Source organism: Pan paniscus, chromosome 4, assembly GCF_029289425.2.
Source record: "Pan paniscus chromosome 4, NHGRI_mPanPan1-v2.0_pri, whole genome shotgun sequence".
Taxonomy (NCBI): Eukaryota; Metazoa; Chordata; class Mammalia; order Primates; family Hominidae; genus Pan; species Pan paniscus.
Window position 1 is genome coordinate 96354048 of NC_073253.2, and position 25615 is coordinate 96379662.

The following is a 25615-nucleotide window of genomic DNA, read 5'->3' on the forward strand; positions in this document are numbered from 1 at the left end:
CAGGTGTGCGCCACCACGCCTGGCTAACTGTTGTATTTTTCGCAGAGACAGGGTTTCACCATGTTGGTCAGGCTGGTCTTGAACTCCTGACCTCAGGTGTTCTGCCCACCTTGGCCTCCCAAGGTGCTGGGATTACAGGCATGAGCCACAGTGCCCGGCCATCCCTCTTTACTCTTAATTCAAGGGGTCATTTTGAGCTAACTAAAGTAAGGGTTGCTAGGCATAAATCAGGACAGGAATTAGAGAATCAGAATTTATAGGAGTGTATCCTGGATCAGAATGTTAACAAGTAGCACAGAAAAATCATATATATATATATGTGTGTATATATATATAATTTATATATATAATTTATATATATATGTGTGTATATATATAATTTATATATATAATATATGTGTATATATATAATTTATATATATATATAATATATGTGTGTATATATATATAGTTTGAAAGTTAGTGGTTCACTAGGTCAGGTAAGCAGGATAATGACAGTGGAGGCCATAACAAGTTCTGAATGATAAAAAAAAATCTGAAGTAAAAAGAGTAGTCAACAGAATTGAACAGATAAATTAGAAAAATAGAAAAAGAACTTATTATGAATGCAAATATTCCTATTTATTCAGTGGCTTTTTAACACTTTCTTCTATGGTGTAAACCTACTTGACAGGAAGGTAGCTTTAGCTAGTAAATAGGCTTACTGTAGCACAAGATATTTAAATAGTTTTCTGAAGAACTCTGTTTGGGACCTTGGAGAGAGGACAGAAAGAGGAAGAGATAAATGAAGGATATGTGAAAGTAATAATAAAAACTAAGTAGTAATCTGAGGTATGCAAGGGATGCAACCAATAGAAAGAGAAATATGAATATTACTGACTGCATAAACATGACATCATTTTTATTTCTATTTTTATTTCATCTCTGTCTATATTACCTATATGACATGGTAGGAAGTAGACACCCTGAGGAGTGAGAGAGGGTAAGGGTGGGAGAGCGATTTAAATCCTTATGTGATTGATAAAATGTATTATTTGGCCAGTGAAACATTGTAGTTTGGAGTAATAATTCAACTTGTGCAAATTGCTTCTAGTGTCATGTTACTTACTAACTCAAAAACATTGTTTACTATATTAATCTCTAGTGCAAAGTCTATTTGGGTTCATCATGTGTTTATTAATTTTTTGTTAAATATCATATTAGGATAACGTCATTAATAAATTACTTTATTGATGATAAAGAAAATTATTTAATGTGCTTAAATGATCATATTACTATAATAAACTATTTGTGTATAAGCAACTGAACATATTCCTGATTTCTCAGACTTTTATAATAAACATGTCTTAAGAATTAAAAAAGTGAGAAAATATTTAATTTTATTAATTGTTTGTTACTATGTTTTAATGCATAATTTCACCAATAAGTTATTTTTTTCTCATCTGGGTAGGCTTAAGAAACTGAGGAATAATGTAAAAATAACAAAATTTATCAAAACTGCCTTAATTCATTAGAATTTAAACACTGAAAATATTGATCCATTCTATGTTTAGAAAATTATTCAAAGAATAAAATCTTATACAGAATATCATTTATTTTTAGGTTATCTTACTTGAAACTTGAAACTGCAACATATTATATCTGACATTTTATGCTGATTACCTTTTTAAAAATGATCACACCAGATAGCTAACAGTTTTCAGGTTCAACATTATTATATAAATAAAATGAGGAAACATTCATAATAAGTTAACTTTAATCTTGGGAAAAAAAGCAACTAGGTGATTGTGAACCAACATCCCTCATTAAATTAATTGGTTTACCTAATTCTTATGTCTGCTAAATGCAGCTTATTAAGCTTTATGCTCTTTTACATTTATTACAGTAACATCTTGTGAATTTTGTGTTATTTTTCTTTATAATCATCTTATAAATCATTTGATCGTTGAAGAAGCTTAACCTACTTTGCTAAGGAGAAAAATATCTTCAAATTGCTGGTTCAACAATATAATCTTGAAAATAATCTCTGCTAGGGCCTAGATGATTTGCATGGACTTCTGGTAATATATCAGTTAGCTTGGACTACCATAATAAAACACCACAGACTGTAGCTTAAACAACAGAGATTTATTTTCTCACAGTTTAGAGGCTGGAAGTACCATATCAGAGTGCCAGCATGATTAGATTCTAATGAAGGATCTCTTGTTGGGTTGCAGATAGCTATCATCTTGCAATGTACTCATATGGCTCTGCCTCGATCTATGTGCATGGAGAGAGAAAGAGAAGAAGATCTTTGGTGTCACTTCTTACAAGGACCATAACTGTATCAGATTACAATGTCATGCTTATGATCTCACTTAATCACATATGTAAAGGCCCTATGCCCATTATAGTCACATGAAGGGTTAGGGCTTCAATATATGAATTGTGGGGTAAGAAATTAAATTCATAGCATTCTACCCCTGGCTCTCTCAATTTCATGTCCTTATCATGGGCAAGATGTATTTTTTTCATCCCAACAATCTAAAGATGTTTTTAGTCATTCCATCTAAACTCTAAATTTGAAAGTCCAAAGCATCATCTAAATATCATCAAATCAGATGAAGGGAAGACTCAAACTATGATTTATTCTGATGTAAATTTCTTTCTGGCTATAAAACTGTAAAACCAGACAAAGTATGTGTTTCCAAAATGCAGTGGTTGGTCAGGCATAGAATCGACATTATTATTCCAAAAGGCAAAAATAAGGAGAAAAATGTGTGGGCGAAAGGTCTCAACCAACTCAGAAATCTAGAAAGATAATTTTCCATAGATCTTAAGGCTTTAATAATACTCTTTGGCTTAATACTCTGCTATCCAGGACTGCTGGAGACAGAGTCACCCACACAGCTGTACAAGGAAGCCTCACTCCTTCGGTCCTCTGTGAGAAATCTACCCATGTGGCTTCTTATGGGGCAGCTCCACTCCTTAAGCCCTGGATGTGGTCCTGCTGTCCCACAGAAACAAGGGAACCTGATCCTGCCCTTTGAAATGGAGGAGGAAACAGTCTTTCCCTCTAAGCCTGTGGCAAGAATGGTATCTCTGATGCTCTCAGAATCACCTTTAGGAATTTTTTTTTCTTTTTTTTTTTTTTATTATACTTTAAGTTTTAGGGTACATGTGCACATTGTGCAGGTTAGTTACATATGTATACATGTGCCATGCTGGTGCGCTGCACCCACTAACTCGTCATCTAGCATTAGGTATATCTCCCAATGCTATCCTTCCCCCCTCCCCCCACCCCACAACAGTCCCCAGAGTGTGATATTCCCCTTCCTGTGTCCATGTGATCTCATTGTTCAATTCCCACCTATGAGTGAGAATATGCGGTGTTTGGTTTTTTGTTCTTGCAATAGTTTACTGAGAATGATGTTTTCCAATTTCATCCATGTCCCTACAAAGGACATGAACTCATCATTTTTTATGGCTGCATAGTATTCCATGGTGTATATGTGCCACATTTTCTTAATCCAGTCTATCATTGTTGGACATTTGGGTTGGTTGCAAGTCTTTGCTATTGTGAATAATGCCACAATAAACATACGTGTGCATGTGTCTTTATAGCAGCATGATTTATAGTCCTTTGGGTATATACCCAGTAATGGGATGGCTGGGTCAAATGGTATTTCCAGTTCTAGATCCCTGAGGAATCGCCACACTGACTTCCACAATGGTTGAACTAGTTTACAGTCCCACCAACAGTGTAAAAGTGTTCCTATCTCTCCACATCCTCTCCAGCACCTGTTGTTTCCTGACTTTTTAATGATTGCCATTCTAACTGGTGTGAGATGGTATCTCATTGTGGTTTTGATTTGCATTTCTCTGATGGCCAGTGATGATGAGCATTTTTTCATGTGTTTTTTGGCTGCATAAATGTCTTCTTTTGAGAAGTGTCTGTTCATGTCCTTCGCCCACTTTTTGATGGGGTTGGTTGTTTGTTTTTTTCTTGTAAATTTGTTTGAGTTCATTGTAGATTCTGGATATTAGCCCTTTGTCAGATGAGTAGGTTGCAAAAATTTTCTCCCATTTTGTAGGTTGCCTGTTCACTCTGATGGTAGTTTCTTTTGCTATGCAGAAGCTCTTTAGTTTAATTAGATCCCATTTGTCAATTTTGTCTTTTGTTGCCATTGCTTTTGGTGTTTTAGACATGAAGTCCTTGCCCATGCCTATGTCCTGAATGGTAATGCCTAGGTTTTCTTCTAGGGTTTTTATGGTTTTAGGTCTAACGTTTAAGTCTTTAATCCATCTTGAATTGATTTTTGTATAAGGTGTAAAGAAGGGATCCAGTTTCAGCTTTCTACATATGGCTAGCCAGTTTTCCCAGCACCATTTATTAAATAGGGAATCCTTTCCCCATTGCTTGTTTTTCTCAGGTTTGTCAAAGATCAGATAGTTGTAGATATGCGGCGTTATTTCTGAGGACTCTGTTCTGTTCCATTGATCTATATCTCTGTTTTGGTACCAGTATCATGCTGTTTTGGTTACTGTAGCCTTGTAGTATAGTTTGAAGTCAGGTAGTGTGATGTCTGCAGCTTTGTTCTTTTCGCTTAGGATTGACTTGGCGATGCGGGCTCTTTTTTGGTTCCATATGAACTTTAAAGTAGTTTTTTCCAATTCTGTGAAGAAAGGCATTGGTAGCTTGATGGGGATGGCATTGAATCTGTAAATTACCTTGGGCAGTATGGCCATTTTCACGATATTGATTCTTCCTACCCATGAGCATGGAATGTTCTTCCATTTGTTTGTATCCTCTTTTATTTCCTTGAGCAGTGGTTTGTAGTTCTCCTTGAAGAGGTCCTTCACATCCCTTGTAAGTTGGATTCCTAGGTATTTTATTCTCTTTGAAGCAATTGTGAATGGGAGTTCACTCACGATTTGGCTCTCTGTTTGTCTGTTGTTGGTGTATAAGAATGCTTGTGATTTTTGTACATTGATTTTGTATCCTGAGACTTTGCTGAAGTTGCTTATCAGCTTAAGGAGATTTTGGGCTGAGACAATGGGGTTTTCTAGATATACAATCATGTCATCTGCAAACAGGGACAATTTGACTTCCTCTTTTCCTAATTGGATACCCTTTATTTCCTTCTCCTGCCTAATTGCCCTGGCCAGAACTTCCAACACTATGTTGAATAGGAGTGGTGAGAGAGGGTATCCCTGTCTTGTGCCAGTTTTCAAAGGGAATGCTTCCAGTTTTTGCCCATTCAGTATGATATTGGCTGTGGGTTTGTCAATAGATAGCTCTTATTATTTTGAAATACGTCCCATCAATACCTAATTTATTGAGAGTTTTTAGCATGAAGTGTTGTTGAATTTTGTCAAAGGCTTTTTCTGCATCTATTGAGATAATCATGTGGTTTTTGTCTTTAGCTCTGTTTATATGCTGGATTACATTTATTGATTTGCGTATATTGAACCAGCCTTGCATCCCAGGGATGAAGCCCACTTGATCATGGTGGATAAGCTTTTTGATGTGCTGCTGGATTCGTTTTGCCAGTATTTTATTGAGGATTTTTGCATCAATGTTCATCAAGGATATTGGTCTAAAATTCTCTTTTTTTGTTGTGTCTCTGCCTGGCTTTGGTATCAGAATGATGCTGGCCTCATAAAATGAGTTAGGGAGGATTCCCTCTTTTTCTATTGATTGGAATAGTTTCAGAAGGAATGGTACCAGTTCCTCCTTGTACCTCTGGTAGAATTCGGCTGTGAATCCATCTGGTCCTGGACTCTTTTTGGTTGGTAAGCTATTGATTATTGCCACGATTTCAGATCCTGTTATTGGTCTATTCAGAGATTCAGCTTCTTCCTCGTTTAGTCTTGGGAGAGTGTATGTGTCGAGGAATTTATCCATTTCCTCTAGATTTTCTAGTTTATTTGCGTAGAGGTGTTTATAGTATTCTCTGATGGTAGTTTGTATTTCTGTGGGATCGGTGGTGATATTCACTGTATCATTTTTTATTGCGTCTATTAGATTCTTCTCTCTTTTTTTCTTTATTAGTCTTGCTAGCGGTCTATCAATTTTGTTGATCCTTTCAAAAAACCAGCTCCTGGATTCATTAATTTTTTGAAGGGTTTTTTGTGTCTCTATTTCCTTCAGTTCTGCTCTGATTTTAGTTATTTCTTGCCTTCTGCTAGCTTTTGAATGTGTTTGCTCTTGCTTTTCTAGTTCTTTTAATTGTGATGTTAGGGTGTCAATTTTGGATCTTTCCTGCTTTCTCTTGTGGGCATTTAGTGCTATAAATTTCCCTCTACACACTGCTTTGAATGTGTCCCAGAGATTCTGGTATGTTGTGTCTTTGTTCTCGTTGGTTTCAAAGAACATCTTTATTTCTGCCTTCATTTCGTTATGTACCCAGTAGTCATTCAGGCGCAGGTTGTTCAGTTTCCATGTAGTTGAGTGGTTTTGAGTGAGATTCTTAATCCTGAGTTCTAGTTTGATTGCACTGTGATCTGAGAGACAGTTTGTTATAATTTCTGTTCTTTTACATTTGCTGAGGAGAGCTTTACTTCCCAGGATGTGGTCAATTTTGGAATAGGTGTGGTGTGGTGCTGAAAAAAATGTATATTCTGTTGATTTGGGGTGGAGAGTTCTGTAGATGTCTATTAGGTCCGCTTGGTGCAGAGCTGAGTTCAATTCCTGGGTATCCTTGTTGACTTTCTGTCTCATTGATCTGTCTAATGTTGACAGTGGGGTGTTAAAGTATCCCATTATTAAAGTGTGGGAGTCTAAGTCTCTTTGTAGGTCACTCAGGACTTGCTTTATGAATCTTGGTGCTCCTGTATTGGGTGCATATATATTTAGGACAGTTAGCTCTTCTTGTTGAATTGATCCCTTTATCATTATGTAATGGCCTTCTTTGTCTCTTTTGATCTTTGTTGGTTTAAAGTCTGTTTTATCAGAGACTAGGATTGCAACCCCTGCCTTTTTTTGTTTTCCATTGGCTTGGTAGATCTTCCTCCATCCTTTTATTTTGAGCCTATGTGTGTCTCTGCACGTGAGATGGGTTTCCTGAATACAGCACACTGATGGGTCTTGACTCATTTTTTTTTTCAAAACTGTATTCTGGTTCTCATCTAATGTTCCACTTGCTCGTCAAAATCTCATCCATTCCATAGCTTAGAATACTATTCATAATCTGACCATGCCTACATTTACATATTTGGAATAGAATTATATAATTCTCTTCTGTACTTTGTATTTTATATAGTCATGCCCTGCATAATGACATTACAGTCAACAATGAACTGCATACATGATGGGACTCCCATAAGCTTATAAGGTTATCATATCATATTTTTACTGTACCTTTTCTATGTTTAGATATGTTTAGATACACAAATGCTTACCATTGTGTTACAATTGCCTACATAATTCAGTACAATACTATGCTGTACAGGTTGGTAGCCTGGGAACAATAGACCATATCATCTAGCCTAGGTGTGTAGTAGGCAATACTCTCTAGGTTTGAATAAGTAAACTCTACAATGTTTAAACAATGATGAAATTGCCTAATGACACATTTCTCAGAATGTTTTCCCATTGTTAAGCAACAGGAGACTCTCTCGCTCTGTTTATGTACATATATGCCATCTCTATTAAATATTCTTATGTGTGATTTAAATTTAACTATCTAAAATTAAACTGAAATTTTTGCTTTGTGAACTTAGTATATAATGAATATTTTTAAACCTCAGTTCAGAATCATAACATTTTCATCGAAATCACACCTCTCTTGACTTTTAGTTTAGGCTGATTATTTCTCTTCTAGCTGATTTCTATAGGTTGGAGTTTTTTAGGGATTACTTTTCCTTTCTTTGAAGAACAGTCTGCATTTCCAGCCTAACAGCTCTGTGATCTACTGTGGTAGTACCCAAAAAGTCTGAAAGTTTTTCTTTGTTCTTCCCACATTCTCTGTCTTCTTTAGTTCAAACTGGCAGCACTTGCCAGTGGTTAATCCCATTTCTATTCCTGGCTTCTGCTGAAATGGTTTACTCCAGGAGTTGAACCCGTAATGTCTTTATCAAATGATTGCTCAGCCACACCTTAGTGTTGTCTCTCACAACAAGCTTTCTCATTTTGTTCAATACAGATAGGCTGAAACATTCCCACATATTTATGTTCTGTCTTTTGTTGTCATTGCGAAAAATGTTCTCTTCAATTCATCTCTCTCCTTTTGCATTTTACTATTAATAGTCAGAAGGAACCAAATTGCTCTTTCAACACTTCCTTACAAATCTCCATAGCTAACTACCCTACTTCATTGCTTGCTAGTTCTACTTCCACAAAACACTAGAACACAGTTCAGCCATGTTCTTTGCCACTTTATAACAAAGATCACCTTTTCTCTAGTTTCCATAACCTATTCTTCATTTCCATGTGAGACCTCACCAGAATCACCATTAACATCCATATTTCTGGCATGTATTTCAAAACTCTTCTAGCCTCTACCCATTATCCAGTTCAAAGACTGCTTCCACAGCAGTAACCCATTTCTCAGTACCAAAACCTATCTGGGTTAGTTCAGACTGCTATCACAAAACACCATAGACTGTGTGGCCTAAACAACAGAAATTCATTACCTTATAGCCTAGAGACTGGAAGTTCCAAGATCATTGTGCCAGCCTGGTCAAATTCCAGTGAAATTTTTCATTCTTGTTTACAGGTCACTGCCATCTTATTGGATACATATTTGTGCATATGAGGAGAGACAGCAAGTTCATCTCTTCTGATAAGGACAATCTTTATATTAGATGAAGTTTCCACCTTTATGATGCTATTTAATGTTAATCACTTTTTTTTTTTGAGATGGAGTCTTGCACCATCGCCCAGGCTGGAGTGCAGCGGTGCAATCTCGGCTCACTGCAACCTCCACTTCCCGGGTTCAAGCTGGGACTTTCTCAGTCTCCCGAGTAGCTGGGACTACAGGCGCCTGCTACCACACCCGGCTAATTTTTCTGTTTTTAGTAGAGATGAGATTTCATCTTGTTGGTCAGGCTGGTCTCAAACTCCTGACCTAAGGGATCTACCCACCTCAGCCTCCCAAAGTGCTGAGATTACAGGCATGAGCCACCAGGCCTGGCCAGTTAATCACCTTTTTAAAGGCCCTGTCTCCAATGTAGTCACAAAGGCAGTATTAAAGCTTCAACATATGAATTTGTCTATTCAGTCTACAGCAGATAACCATCGGACTGTATGTGTAAAATTTGAAAAATTATGTATCACATAATGACTGAGAAATCATCCTAGATCTCTTTTTCTAGGCGTTCAATAAATAATGACCTCATACTATTAATTAAACAAAGAATTGTTGTTCTAGATACTGTGTTAGGGGCCAGATATAAGTGAACAAATGAGAGCTAATTGTTGCTCACTTATATTTGGTATAATAAATACTAATAAATGAAAAACTCCCAGCGTAAGAAAAAGTGTGGGATTAGCAAAGGGTTCCCTGAGAAAATTAAAGGTAAATTGAAATCTAAATGCAGAATTGAAGTCTTGGAAGCGTTCCAGGAAAGAACAGCTCTGATAGTAATCAGCATGTGCAAAGGTGAAAAGACTAAAGCATATTAAATGACCTGAAAGAAGACTGAATTAGAAATGACTAATTTAATTTTTAAATTCATTACTTTGGTTTTTCAAGGAAAAATAGTTTGGAATGGGACAGCGGAAGCAAAGAAACAACTTGGGAAACCATCTCCTAGACCAGCAGAGAAGGCATGGTCACTCAAAATGGGGGCGCAGAAAGATTGGGGATATAGTAAGAATGTAGTATAATATCATATGGTAATAAATTGAATATTTATGGCATAATGGAAGTAATATGATTAGTGACTTCCAGATTTATGGTACTCAAAACATGCATGGAGTGGTGACTTACTGTATGTAAGAGGTGCAGAATTGAAATTTTTCAGTTTAATTTTAGATAGTTAAATTTAAATCACACATAAGAACATTCAATAGAGATGGCATATATGTACATAAACATAGAGAGAGGGTCTTCTGTTGCTTAACAATGGGAAAACATTCTGATAAATGTGTCATTAGGGGATTTTATCATTGTTTAAACATCATAGAGTGTACTTATTCAAACCTAGAGAGTATTGCCTACTACACACCTAGGCTAGATGATATGGTCTATTTTTCCTAGACTACAAACCTGTGTAGCATAGTACTGTACTGAATTCTGTAGGCAATTGTGACACAATGGTAAGTATTTGTGTATCTAAACATATCTAAACATAGAAAAAGTACAGTAAAAATATGATATGATAACCTTATAAGCTTATGGGAGCACCATCGTGTATATAGTTCATTGTTGACTGTAATGTCATTATGTAGGGCATGACTATATAAATAAAATACAAAATATAGAAGAGAATTATATAATTCTATTCCAAATATGTAAATGTAGGCATGGTCAGATTATGAATAGTATTCTAAGCTATGGAGTAGACGAGATCTTGAAGAGCAAGTGGAACGTTAGATGAGAAACAGCATAAAGTTTTGAAAAACAAAAAACAAAAACTCCAACCTATAGAAATCAGCTAGAGGAGAAACAATCAGCCTAAACTAAAAGTCAAGACAAGTGTGATTTAGATAAAAATGTTATGATTCTGAATTGATGTTTAAAACTATTCATTATATATTAAGCTCACAAAGCAAAGAGTAAAATATCATATCTTTAATAGATTATTTTCAAATCTATCCCTGTATTGAAATAATAAATTTAAGAAAAATAGTGATGTTGATACTTGTAGGTGTTGAATTGTGAGACTTTTTGTTTTTTTAAATTTTTTTTAAACTTATTTTATTTTCTTCATTTTCTCTACAGAATATACATTTTGTTTGTAATATAAACATCAAATTTATTTTGAATCTAAAAATACATTAAATGCTTGTATCTTATGAAAAGAGGAAAGGCAAATCTTGTAAGCTACTATGAAATATATAATTTAGTAAGCTTTACATAAATTAGGGTCTCTCTGACCTATATATTAATAGGTCAGTGACATACTCAGTATCTTTTTTTTAGGCTGTAATGTATATTTCTATATATACTATTGTTTATTTGAAAGGAAATACATTTTAATTAAAAATAATTAATTGTTTGCTGTCCAGTAAACTTTTTTTTATCTCCTGGAGCAAGTAATACCAGTTTTACAATACAAGATCAACACACAATTTTGGATAGGTAGTGATATGGTTTGGCTGTGTCCCCACCCAAATCTCATCTTGAATTGTAATAATCCCCACATGTCAAGGATAGGGCCAGATGAAGATAATTGAATCATGAGGGAGGTTCTCCATACTGTTCTTGTGGTAGTGAACAAGTCTCACAAGATCTGACGGTTTTAAAAATGGGAGTTCCCCTGCACAAGCTCTCTTGCCTGCTGCCATGTAAGATGTCCTGTTGTTCTTCCTTCATCTTCCACCATGATTGTGAGGCCTCCCCAGTCATGTGAAACTGAGTCCATTAAAACTATTTTCTTTATAAATTACCCAGTCTCAGGTATGCCTTTGTTAGCAGCATGAGAATGGACTAATACAGGTAAGTTTAAGGATTTTTACATATTATTTTTATCACTAGTCTACATTACAATGGAAAATGAGAATTTATAGGAAAAGAATGTTTTTCACATCCCTGCACTAAAAAGTATGTGCAAATAAAACACATGGTTTCAAAATGTTATTTATAATAATTATTGGAAAAAATAGAGTTTGATTCAAATATTGAATCAATATTTGAGTGTCCCAAATTTCCTCTAACTTTAGAGTTAAAATCCATTTAGTTAAGCAGATATCAGTTCCTATAGAATCCACATGTGCAATAGATGGTATCGTCCCATTATTAAATTATTATATTATGAATGACTCAGGATTTCTTTCTAAATATAGTATACAGTTGTGCTATTTATTTGAAGTTCCATCTAACCTATATAGGTAAGTTATACTGGATTTGATACAGTTAACATTTCCCTGTTTTGGAGGATTGGATTGATAATCTTTGAGTACATGGCAAGTACCAAAGTTTCAGCTGCTTAAGTCAGATAATTACATAAAAATGGAAAAAAATTATAAAAGTGCCAGAGCCTCTGTTTGCCCCTGCTCCGGAAATGACACAAGTATTGAAAAACATGTAAAATATTAATAATGTTTAATGTCTTACTTGCTTATCTTTAGCCAGATATGAGAACAAATCCAAATTCCAAAGCAACCATTATAAAAGGCTTCAGTTTTCCCTCCAGTCAGTTATTATGAAGGATGTTGACAGTATATTATCATCATATATCTTTAAATTCTGGCAAGAACTTCATTGTGAAAAGAAGAAATTGAGTTCCACAAAACCTTTATTTAACACAGTTTACTTATATGTTAGGATGAATTGATAAAAGTAATTCATTTACTATTATCATTTTAAAAATAGTAGACAATGATAAAATGGACACAGTTCATGGTCAAGACCTCCTTTCATCTTTTCTCTCCACCCATTAGAAAGCTAAAAAATGTCACCTGGGCATTTTTTTTTTCATGCATTAAGTTTCAAGCACCATTAAGATTAAGATGCTTGGGATAGTGGATAAGAAAAGCTATTTGGTAAATGTATTAAAGCAGGTTAGTGAAAGATCTTAGGTTCTTATCTACACAAGGAGTGAGAGGGCAATAGATTATGCATTCTAACAATTAAAAATACATCTTCATTTGTTTTGCCAATTCCCCAGATTTATTCCTTAGAGGAGAAATTAAAATTATATGATCTGAAATATTCTAAAATACAAGAATAGTTCTTTTTTAGTAATTTTTCCATTAATTTGAAGGAAGATTTCACATTAGACAGTTTTTATTCTAGAATTATGGATTCTGAACATCAACTGTAAAAATAACAGAAATGCAAAATGCAGTTTTTGTCTAAACTTAATAAAATAATTAATGAAGTGTTTCAAAAATAAGTATTTTAAGGCACAATCAGTTATATAATAATGTTTGTTTCAAAAATAACATTTGTTGCAATGCAATTGATATATAGGAACAATTTAAACATAACAGATTTTACATTTGCTTCTGTGTGATTTCATTCACGAGAAACCCAAAGTAATCACTGAAAACTGTACCAAGCTCAACCCAATGGCATAGCAATACACAAACACACACACGTACAAGCTACCTCAATTCACTACGTGTGTTATGAACCACATCCGTTCACATCTGATGTTATTAATTTCATACAACCGAACTTCAGGTAATTTTCAAGGAAAATTGATATATTTATTAAGTATTTACGCAGTTCTTAACCTCTTAACATAAACAAAACTGTACTATCATTTTTATGGGTTTCTATTTTTTCCATAAACCCAGAATATTTCCTTATTCATTTTTTCACAGCTGCTAATTTTTAACACTGCATATCTAGAGTTATAGGAGAACTGACTATAGTATATTTAATGAATTAAACCTACATCATTTGTATTTGCATAAAAAGACTGAGGATAAATAAAATTTATACTGATCTTAGGCTCTCTTGGGAATGAAAGATTAATTGGCATCATTAAACCTAGCTATAGTATACGTTAAGTCCTTGAGCTGCACAGTTTTCTTTAAGTAGGGTATGTGTTAGTAAAAAAAGGCAATTTATAAAAGTTTTTAGATAATGTATAATAGGCCTGACTACCTAATATTTATTTTTGTTTTTTATGAGTCAAACTAAAAGATTAAATTTAAAATGTATTAATAAAATGAAACTTTTAAAAATATTTTATTTACTTAAAATTCTTTATCCCTTAACACCTAAATATATGTTCATATGTAAATGCCTATGTAAGTTCATTATACTCACAAATGTCATTGTCTCTTTGGGTTGGTGTGATATGGTGATATTTTTACTCAGTATTTCTGTTTTAAATATCATAAGCTGCAAAATAAACCATTCTAAAATTAGTGGCTTAAAATAACAATAATCTATTATTTATCATGATTTTGTGGGTTAGTTGGATGACTCCTCTCCTGTTTTGCCTGCATTTATCAGAGGATGAGCTAAGAGACTCACTTGTCTGGAAATTGTTGCTGAGTTATCAACTAGTAAAGATTGGTTCTTCTTCACATAGCTTGTAAAGATGCAGTGGATTAGCCAGTTACCTTACACAACACTCTCAGTGCACCCCTCCAGGAGACCAAATACAAGTCACCATAAGACCAGGGCCCAAAAGATAGGACTTTACTTCTGCCACATTCAACTGGGTCAAAGCAGACAGAAAATCAATCCGGATTCAAGGGAGAATTAAGTAGACTCCATTTCCCAATGGAAGTGTAGCAAAGTCACATAATAAAAGGTAGTAGGAGGAAATGTTTTAACCATCTGTGAAAACAATAAACCATGAAATGCATTTCAAAATTTGTAACAGGAGAAAATTTTATAAACACCTTTTAAAAACATACAACCAGAAAGATGGATCACTATAATTAAAATAAGTAATGTGTTGAATGGTTAATATAAACAAAACAAAATAAAAACATGAACATCTGATCTAAACTGGAATTGTTAGAACTATGATGTGAAAGAACCAATTGATGGGTGACAATTGTTTTTGTAGGAAAACATATTTCTACAAAAATACATGTATTAAGGGAGGCATCTTAGAAAAATGACAGGTATCTAGCAATAACACATGTCTCCTGTTGAGTTATCTGGAAGGAGAATGAAGTGTCTTAAGTAAATTAGCAAAGATAATTCTGTAAGGAAACAAAGGAGTTTCAACTCATTCTAAGAATACAATTCTAAACATTTTTTAATTGATAAATTATACATGCATATGTTTATGGGGGTACAAAATAGTGTCATAATATTTGAACACAATGTTGAATGGTTAAATCAAGTGAATTAACATATTCATCACCTCAAATATTTAACAATTTTATGATAAGAACTTTTGAAATTCACTCTTTTAGTGAAATTTAAATGTACGGTATTCAGTTATTAGCTTTATTCTTCATGCTGTGTAACTGATTTCAAAAAGAGGAAAATAAATGAAATGTATTTTTCCTATCTAAGTAAGGCTTCTACCATTTGACTGTATCCTCATTCTCCCCATGCCCCAGTCTCTGATAAATACCTGTATTAATCTGTTTTCACACTGCTCATAAGGACATACCCAAGACTGAGCAATTTACCAAAGAAAGAGGTTTAATGGACTTCCATTTCCACGTGGCTGGGGAGACCTCACAATCATGGCAGAAGGCAAGAAGGAGCAAGTCACGTCTTACATGGATGACAGCAGGCAAAAATAGAAAGCTTGTGCAGGGAGACCCCCAATACACAAACCATCAGATCTCATGAGACCCATTAACTATCATGAGAACAGCCCAGGAAAGACCTGCCCCCATGACTCAATCATCTCTCACTAGGTCCCCCCTATAACATGTGGGAATAATAGGAATAAAAAGATGAGATTTGGGTGGGGACACAGGGCCAAACCATATCATTCTGCACCTGGCCCCTTCCAAATCTCAGATCTTCACATTTCAAAACCAATCATGCCTTCCCAACAGTCCCCCAAAGTCTCAACTCATTTTAGCATTACCTCAAAAGTCCACAGTCCAATGTATTTTCTGAGATGAGCCAAGTTCCTTCAGCCCATGAGCCTATAAATTGAAAAGCAAGTTAGTTACTTCCTAGATACAATGGGGGGGTATGGGCATTGGGTAAATACAGCCATTCCAAATAGGAGAAATTGGCCAAAACAAAGGGGCTACAGGCCCCATGCAAAGCCAAAATCTAGCAGGGCAGTCAAATCTAATGCAGGAGGTGAGTACCCATGGTCTTGGGCAGATTCATCCCTGGGGCTTTGCAGAGTATAGTCTCCCTCCCAGCTGTTTTCACCGCTGATGTTGAGTGTCTGTGGCTTTTCCATGCACACGGTGCAAGCTGTTGGTGGATCTACCATTCTGGGGTCTGGAGGACAGTGGATCTCTTCTCACAGCTCCACTAGGTGGTACCCCAGTGGGAACTCTGCACAGGGGCTCTACCCCACATTTCCCTTCTGCACTGTCCTAGCAGAGGTTCTCCATGAGAGCTCCACCCCTGCAGCAAACTTTTGCCTGGGCATCCAGGTGTTTGCATACATCTTTTGAAATCTAGGCAGAGGTTCCCAAACCTCAGTTCTTGATGTGTGTGCACTCACAGGCTCAACACCATGTGGAAGCTGCCAAGGCTTGTGGCTGTACCCTCTGAAGCCATGGCTCAAGCTCTGCATTGGCCCCTTTCAGCCCCAGCTGGAGCAGCTAGGATGGGGGGCACCAAGTCCCTAGGCTGAACACAGCAGAGGGATCCTGGGTCTGGCCCACAACACCAATTTTTCCTCCTAAACCGCCAGGCCTTTGATGGGCTGCCTGAAAGGTCTCTGACATACCCTGGAGACATTTTCCCAATTGCCTTGGTGATTAGCATTTGGCTCCTTGTTACTTATGCAAATATATGCAGGCTTAAATTTTGCCTCAGAAAATGGGATTTTCTTTTTTATCAATTTATCAGGCTGCAAATTTTCCAAACTTTTATGCTTTGTTTCCCTTTTAAAACTGAATGCCTTTAATAGCACGCAACTCACCTCTTGAATGATTTGCCTCTTAAAAATTTCTTCCTCCAGATAACCTAAATTATCTCTCTCGAGTTCAAAGTTCCAGAAATCTCTAGGGCAGGGGCAAAATGCTGCCATTCTCTTTGCTAGAACATAACAAGAGTCACCTTTGGTCCAGTGTCCAAAAAGTTCTGAGACCACCTAAGCCTGGATTTCATTGTCTGTATCATTATCAGTATTTTGGTCAAAGCCATTCAACAAGTCTCTAGGGAGTTCCAAACTTTCCCACACCTTCCTGTCTTCTTCTGAACCCTCCAAACTGTTCCAACCTCTGCCTGAAACCCAGTTCTAAAGCTGCTTCCACATTTTTCAGGTGTCTTTTCAGCAGTACTCCACTCCTGGTACCAATTTACTCTATTAGTCCATTTTCACACTGCTGTTAAGGACACACCCAAGACTGGGCAATTTACCAAAGAAAGAAGGATAACTGGACTTACATTCCACCTGGCTGGGGAGGCCTCACAATCATGGTGGAAGGCAAGGAGGAGTAATGTTACATCTTATGTGGATGGTGGCAGGCAAAAAAGAGAGCTTATGCAGGGACACTCTCGTGTTTAAAATCATCAGATCTCATGAGACCCACTCACTATCATGAGAACAACACAGGAAAGACCCACCCCCATGATTCAATCATCTTCCAACAGGTCCCTCCCACAACATGTGGGAATTATGGGAGCTACAAGATGAGATTTTGATGGAGACACAGAGCCAGACCATATCAACACTATTCTATTCCTTGCTTCCATGAGTTTAATTGTTTTAGATTTCACATGTAAGTCAGAGCATGCAGTATTAGTCTTTCTGTGTTTGACTTATTTCACTTGGTAAATGTCCGATTTCATCTACATTTTTGCAAACGACATAATTTCTTTGTTTTTAATGCTGAATTTATTACAATAAACAGCCTCATCAACTCAGGATTTTAATCCAGACTCAACAGATATATGTTTATGAGATAAAGTTTGAAGCCATTATTTTGGCTCAAAACTTAGTGCTTAGAACTGATTGTACAATTATTTTAAAACTGCAACATATATACAAATATACTATAATAAATGTAGGATAATGTGACTACCTTTTTAGTAATTTGATCCTAAAACAGAAAAGCATAGTATCAGAAATATTAATGAATCTAGAAACATTAGAGAACACTTGGGAAAATATCTATCTTTTATAGGTTATTTTAAAAAGTCTTATGTTTTTTAAAATAGAGTTTAAAACTATGTTGGGATTGTGTCATCTGATTTTCATTTTAGTTTGTTTTTTCCAAAATAATTGGTAATTATATATTTGAAAAATAAGATTTATTTGTGACTTAATTAACATAATCAAAGATATAGTACATATTTTCTTTGTAAGATATCAAGTTTTCGATATGTCATTCTTGTGCCTAGGTAAATTTTAATTTAAATGGGTCAAAGCTGACAGTAGAGGGTCAGAAATTTCAATTCCTAACTGACATAACTGCAAATGTTTTATTAGAATTTCAAAGATAAAAATGTATATACTTTAGACATCTCCTTGATAGACATGACTTAAAATTTTTTGCCTATTGCAACAAAAATTTGTGCTGATGTTGCAAATATTTCTACAATTTATAAATGTCATTTTAGTTATATTCTTTCATATTTTGAAAGTAAAAGATGATGGGTAACAATTCACTTGTGCTCGATAGCATAGGGAAAATGGAAGAGAGGCTAAATGATTCCAAGGTCAAAGGGCTAGTGCCAGACCTGGAACAATATCTATGCTACATTTTCTGTAATTTTCCCTGAATATACATTAAAACTGACAATACTATCAAACTTTATAAATATCATGAGCCTCTGATACAGAATATAAATATCCATAATTTTTCTACCCAACTGGGCAATTTTGTTCTCCATAAAGTTATATACATACGTGTTTGCCTAAATATTTATTTTAAAGTTTTTTTTTCTGAGCTTCTCTTCCTGTCTTGAATGAATCTTCCTGCGCACTTAACAAAGGGAGAATTTGGACTCAAAGACAGTTTTATATCCAGCATTAATAAATACAAAGAGATTTAAAAATTCACTAAAATTCTTGATAATTCATTTTGAACTTAACTGCTTTTGGATTTCTTATATTTCATTATTTATGTTGAATTGTAAAGCACTTAGTAACTTTGGTCCTTACCTAATCACTCTAGCAGGTCCTTGGCTTACTTACTGTATGTAGGTCAGTGTCAGTGTTTCAACTCTATTAAATGGAACATGTTTATCATTAATATATTCAATGATATAAAGTTACTAGAAACTAATTCAAGATAAATTAATCTCAAAAATAATAATGTAATGTATAAGAAGAAAATGGAATGCCTACATTTGCTTTTTAGTAAAAGGCAATTTTTAATATAAGCAATGGGTGTGTTCTCTTACCAATGAGTGATCAAGCCATTCTCTCTGCATAGGACAATCTCTATTCTTTGTTTAATGAGTATTAGTTGTTTTATTTCAGTAAACCTTGCACACTTTTTATTTTTCATAACAATATTTTGAGTCCTTAAGAACATCCCACCATTTCTTTTTCTATTATTGTAAGAGTGACCAGTCCAATTTCCCAGATTCAAGAGTGAATCATTTACCTAGACTTGGACAGTAATATTTTAAATTTTATCCCTTACAAAAATATTTATGGAGTGCCTACAATGTGAAAAGCAGCTTTTTAAGATGTTTGGGGTACAGTGCTGTAAAAAGATATGACCACTGATCTCATGAAGATTATGTGTATTGTATTAGATGTGCATTTTACTCTTTTTGCCTATTTCCAACCCTAGCTGTAGTTTCCAGAATGGGCATTTGATTCAAGCTAGGCAAACGAGATGAAACCCTGAAATTTCTCATGGAAACATGGGAAAATGAGATGACCTTGGTCATTCCATTTATTGTTTGTATGACAGAATATAAGCCAATGTTCTTACAGCCACACAGTAAGAGGCTGGCTAAATGGAGACGACTGGAGAACAGTCAACTGGATCTAGCTTTTCCTGAGAACTAAAATTCAGCTCTGTTCTCTAAGACATTGTTTTCTTCTCCTCCTTCTTCTTCCTTTTTAGCAAAAAGCAGCTGAATTAAACTATTTTTACTTGAAACTGACACATTTGGTGAGTATAGAAGCAGAGCAAAAAGGATTTAATGACATAATTTCAGTGTGGAATGACCCCAAGTACAACAACTAAATGTGCCCAGTCTTACAGTCTTGTTTTTTGCAAATGCCCATTGCATAGACTCTCCTCTGCACGGTACAGGAAGCAAATGCTATTATTTGTCTCTGCACGCTTGCCTTTTCTATGCTTTTTTTCCCTGACTAAATCCTTTCAATTCCCAGATAACTTAATCTTCATTAAGATATATAAATCATTTCATATTAAATTTGAAGTCACTTAAAGTTTTATATTTTTTAATATTTTATTTTCCCCCATACTACACAGATATATTAATGTTTTAAAGTTTCATATTTAATGTGATTTTGCACTTTATGCTCTGGTTTCTATTGTACTTATTTCTTAGTTTAACTCATTAATTGTATATATTTCTTGCCAGAGTTTGCAAGCCTTTTCAAGGGATGACATTTCCTGTAACCCTTATAGCAACTTCAACACTCTATTTTCCAGCTTTATTGAGGTATTACAGACAAATTAAATCATATATAAGATTTCCAACATGATGGTTTGATGTATGTGTACATTGTGAAATGATAACCACAGTCACACTAACATAACCAACGTACCTACTTTTATATTTGAGTCAGAGACCATGGTTTAAAAGAAATTGATCAGCAATTCACATGTAGAGATACAAACAGGCATCTAGAGAGTAATATTTAATTAAATGTCTTCATATAAACTCTGAATATTTGGAGTAACTAGTAAAGGAGAAATCTTAAGAGACATTTGTGAGCAGTTTTTTCATCTTAGTGGCTATGGGAGAAAAAAAAAAACAACACCAAGTCTTCTCCAACTTGTATTTATCTTTAAGAACAGTGTACTACTAAGAATGTCTTTTTTTCTTCACTTGGTAAGGAAATATATTCCTTCAAGTTGGAGATGATGATGTAGATATTACTGAATTCAATTCGGTTAGGTAGAGTTTTTAGAGATAATAATATTGAGACTCCTTTGGATATATACCCAGTAATGGGATGGCTGGGTCAAATGGTATTTCCAGTTCTAGATCCCTGAGGAATCACCACACTGACTTCCACAATGGTTGAACTATTGTGGGTGGTTGAACCACCCACAATGGTGGGTGAACAGTCCCACCAACAGTGTAAAAGTGTTCCTATTTCTCCACATCCTCTCCAGCACCTGTGGTTTCCTGACTTTTTAATGATTGCCATTCTAACTGGTGTGAGATGGTATCTCATTGTGGTTTTGATTTGCATTTCTCTGATGGCCAGTGATGATGAGCATTTTTTCATGTGTTTTTTGGCTGCATAAATGTCTTCTTTTGAGGAGTGTCTGTTCATGTCCCTCGCCCACTTTTTGATGGGGTTGTTTGTTTTTTTCTTGTAAATTTGTTTGAGTTCATTGTAGATTCTGGATATTAGCCCTTTGTCAGATGAGTAGGTTGCAAAAATTTTCTCCCATTTTGTAGATTGCCTGTTCACTCTGATGGTAGTTTCTTTTGCTGTGCAGAAGCTCTTGAGTTTAATTAGATCCCATTTGTCAATTTTGTCTTTTGTTGCCATTGCTTTTGGTGTTTTAGACATGAAGTCCTTGCCCATGCCTATGTCCTGAATGGTAATGCCTAGGTTTTCTTCTAGGGTTTTTATGGTTTTAGATCTAACGTTTAAGTCTTTAATCCATCTTGAATTGATTTTTGTATAAGGTGTAAGGAAGGGATCCAGTTTTAGCTTTCTACATATGGCTAGCCAGTTTTCCCAGCACCATTTATTAAATAGGGAATCCTTTCCCCATTGCTTGTTTTTCTCAGGTTTGTCAAAGACCAGATAGTTGTAGATATGCGGCGTTATTTCTGAGGGCTCTGTTCTGTTCCATTGATCTATATCTCTGTTTTGGTACCAGTACCATGCTGTTTTGGTTACTGTAGCCTTGTAGTATAGTTTGAAGTCAGGTAGTACATTGAAAAATAATAATAATAATAATATTGAGACTCTAAATAAATAATTCCCCTTTGTTTTTATAAAGTGAGCATTTTCACTAGACTGAGGGAAAAACTATACACAGCAAAGAATAAATGTAATTTTATTATACAGAGTACAGAATGTAATTATATTAGAAATAGTAATTATTTATTATTGATTAATTAAAACATGAATTTAATTATTATCATTGGCTTTAATTGAAATGTGAAAATTGAAATACATTATATATCATTAGTAGAGAAAAATGAACTAAAGCTGTTGAAATTCATTTTCCTGAATTAATACATAGGCTTCCCAAAATCAATGAACAGGAAACTCTGGTTACATATTTATCTTAATAGTATTATGGCTAGTAAAGATTGGCCTGGATGTGATCTTTCTTTTGAATGTAAAAAACTGATTATTGGGAGGGCTATATGTAGCTAATATATGCATATAAATATCAGTATTCAAAATATTTATGCGAGCAAATTTATTTTAAAAATTGCAAATTCTGTCTTTAGGTGTTTGAGGAATCACTACACTGTCTTCCATAATGGTTGAAGTAATTTACACTCCCACCAACAGTGTATGAGTCCCTTTTTCTCCACAACCTCACCAGAATCTGTTATTTTTTGTTTTTAATAATAGCCATTCTGACTGGTGTTAGATTGTATCTCATTTTGGTTTTGATTTGCATTTCTCTAATGATCACTCATGTTGAGCTTTCTTTCATGATTTTTGGCCACATGTATATCTTCTTTTGAGAAGTGTCTGCTTATGTCTTTTCCACTTTTTAATGCGGTTGATTTTTTTCTGTAAATTTGTTTAAGTTCCTTTTAGATTGTGGATATTACACCTCTGTCAGATGCATAGTTATCCTATTATTGGGTAGATACCTAAAAGAATATAGATCATTATATTATAAAGACACATGCACACGTATATTCATTGCAGCACTATTCACACTAGCAAAGACATGGAATCTACCCGAATTCCAATCAATGATAGACTGGATAAATAAAATGTGGAACATACACTCTGTGGAATACTATTCAATTATAAAAAAGAATGCTATCACGTCCTTTGCAGGGCATGGATGGAACTGAAGGCCATTATTCTTAGCAAACTAACACAGGGACAGAAAACCAAATACTGTATATCCTTACTTATAAGTGGGAGATGAATGATGAGAACACATGGACACATAGAGGGGAACAACACACACTGGGGCCTATCAGAGAGTAGAGGGTTGGAGGAAAGAGAGGATCAGAAAAAAATAACCAATAGGTAATAGGCTTAATACCTGGGTGATGAAATATTAATAATCTGTACAACAAACTCCTCTGACACAAATTTACCTATGTAACAAACCTGCACATGTATCCCTGAACATCAAATACAAGTTTAAAAAAACTGCAAATTATACTATTTTAAAGGTCTATTGAATAATTTAAAAATCAGGTTTGTAAAGGCAGATTTTCATTTTCATTGTGTTTTAGAAGCTGTCAAAAGCAAGCACATCAACACTTCAAATTTTTCTAGTAGCTAGGGAATATATTAGCACTTCATTTTGGTATCATTGATGAGAAAAATAAAAGCAAAACCCAAAAATTCTTATCACATTTCATTTAGAGACAAAATAAAGAGAACTATTTTGTTTTCTGTTAGAATTTATTTTACCTTGACTAATTTCCTCTTAATTCTATTCAACTCAAATCACTGGGACATCTTCAGCACTTGATGAAGTGCAATAATAAGAGTCTCTGCTTACAAGAACATTATTTTAGGCTTATAATTTGATTTGTAAAATGAATTTATTTTTGCTAAATATAACTTATCTTTATATCTTCTTTTAGCAATTTCCACATTTATTTTATCCTGCTGTTTATATTTTTCTTCATAATATTTTATTTGAAAATTCAGCTCTCTACTTGAAATTGATGGAATGAATACATATTGATGTATTCATGAAATTGATGGAATGAATATTTATGCCCATTTCCTCCCACTGTCACCTGTATTTTTCTTCAGTACTTTCGTAGTTAAAAAACAGGTTAAGAAAGCTACTATTCATCTGGAAACATGGGTCATTTCTTTCTGAAAATGAAGGATTACTCAGAGGTCAAGCTGGTCATCTTGAAGAACAATTCTCTGGCGATAGATGTGTGCCTGAAAAAAAAAAAAAAAGCTGATGACTGCTTTTCAGAATCCTTATGAACCAACTGCTACAGGTGCCCTGTTGTCTGCCATTTTGAATGGAACTACATATTTTTGTCGTTGTCACTGGCTCAACATTTTATTTTGTATTTCTGGAAGGCAGGTTAATTTTCTCCTAAGTTCACTGGCCATTAAGTCAAAAGAATCTGTGATTGAGGAACTTGCTCTGATACCTGTACTTGATTTAGATAATATCACAGGCCTCAAGCTGGAGCTGATGCCATAATGAAATGGTACTTTGAGGATATTGGAAAGAAGGTAAGAAAAACATGAATCATTAGGGGCTGTATCTTAGCCTGAAATAAACTTGTTTTGTTGGCCCCTAAGGAAACATGCTTCCTGGTCTTCACACAATAGTTTAAACCATCCCCTGGATAACTGACTTCTTTAACCAATAGCAAATAGCATAAACAATATTGTACAAGTTTCCAAAGTAAGTCTTAAGAAAGACTTACTTAGAATTAGTTAGTCCAACAGCTTGTTTTTGCTTTCTATGGGCAACCACTTAATATAAGTTTAGTTATCCAGAGACAATTAGGCAGTGAGAATCTCAAATTACCCACATATATAGTCCTTGTGCAAAAGAAGCTCAGAACAAGCCTAAGGTTAGATCCCACTCATCAGCCAGAACCAACTTGTCAACCGTATGAGTGAACTCACTTCAAAAGTGGATCCTACAGCTTCAGTTGAGCCACCTTTGATAAGGCAAAGTGAAGCAGTGACAAGGTAACTCCATAGAACCCTGACACATTTCTATAATAATGAGCTAGTAAATAAAATGGTTGTTTTAAAGCCATTGAGCATAGTAGTGGTTAATTACACAGCAAGAGTTAACCAAAACACTATTTTAAATTCTTTTTCTGTACTTATGTCCATTTATCTATTTGGTTGTTAATAGACAATATTTCAGACAAAAAACATGAGAAATAATTGGTAGATAGTCTACCCTCTATCACTCAATTGTGACTTACAGATTATCTTACTTCTGACATACGCACATGCACACACACTAATGTAGATAAATATATGCATAAATAGTTTTGAAAATTAAATATCTGATACTTTAAAAATAAATTTAATTATTTGTTAATTCAGTAGCAACTATGTAGTTACATAGTTAGAATGCTAGGATATTTTTATGAAATAAGAAATGACATTTGGAATAATATACAAGTGACAAATGTAATTGGTTTTGCTACTTAAGAGTCAACACTTGTATTTATGCAAAGTGGTTTGTTGGGAATAATTTGTCACCAATATTTTCCAAAATAAAGCATCACATTACAGATTCATAGAGTTGACAGAGAACTTTGAGAGTCCTCATACATATCTGTGCTTTTTTGAAGAACTATATATAACCTTTCTACCTTCTGACAACCCAGGCAATTAAAATCCTTCAATAATGGCATTATGTAGGAGCTTACAGAATATTAATTGAAAATGATTTTGTAAATTATTAATGGGGATTTGGATATATATTTACCATATGTGATAAAAATTATGTGAATATTTTTATTCACATAATACATGTGAGTTTGGCAATATACTTTTTCAAGGCAACACATTGAAATAAAGCATTTAATTCTGTGTAATCTTATGCCTTATTTGCCCAATTCATCTCTAAAAG

At 34.6% G+C, this 25615-nt stretch overlaps 1 long non-coding RNA gene across 1 annotated transcript; it reads right to left on the bottom strand.

Annotated features, from left to right (window-relative positions):
• Positions 1–14167: 14167 nt before the first annotated feature.
• LOC134730446 (uncharacterized) lies at positions 14168–24322 on the bottom strand. Its single transcript, XR_010112211.1, has 3 exons — positions 23787–24322; positions 15610–15670; positions 14168–14387 (listed from the first exon to the last, which is right to left on the bottom strand). It is a non-coding gene; the product is annotated as an uncharacterized LOC134730446 (long non-coding RNA).
• Positions 24323–25615: the final 1293 nt, after the last annotated feature.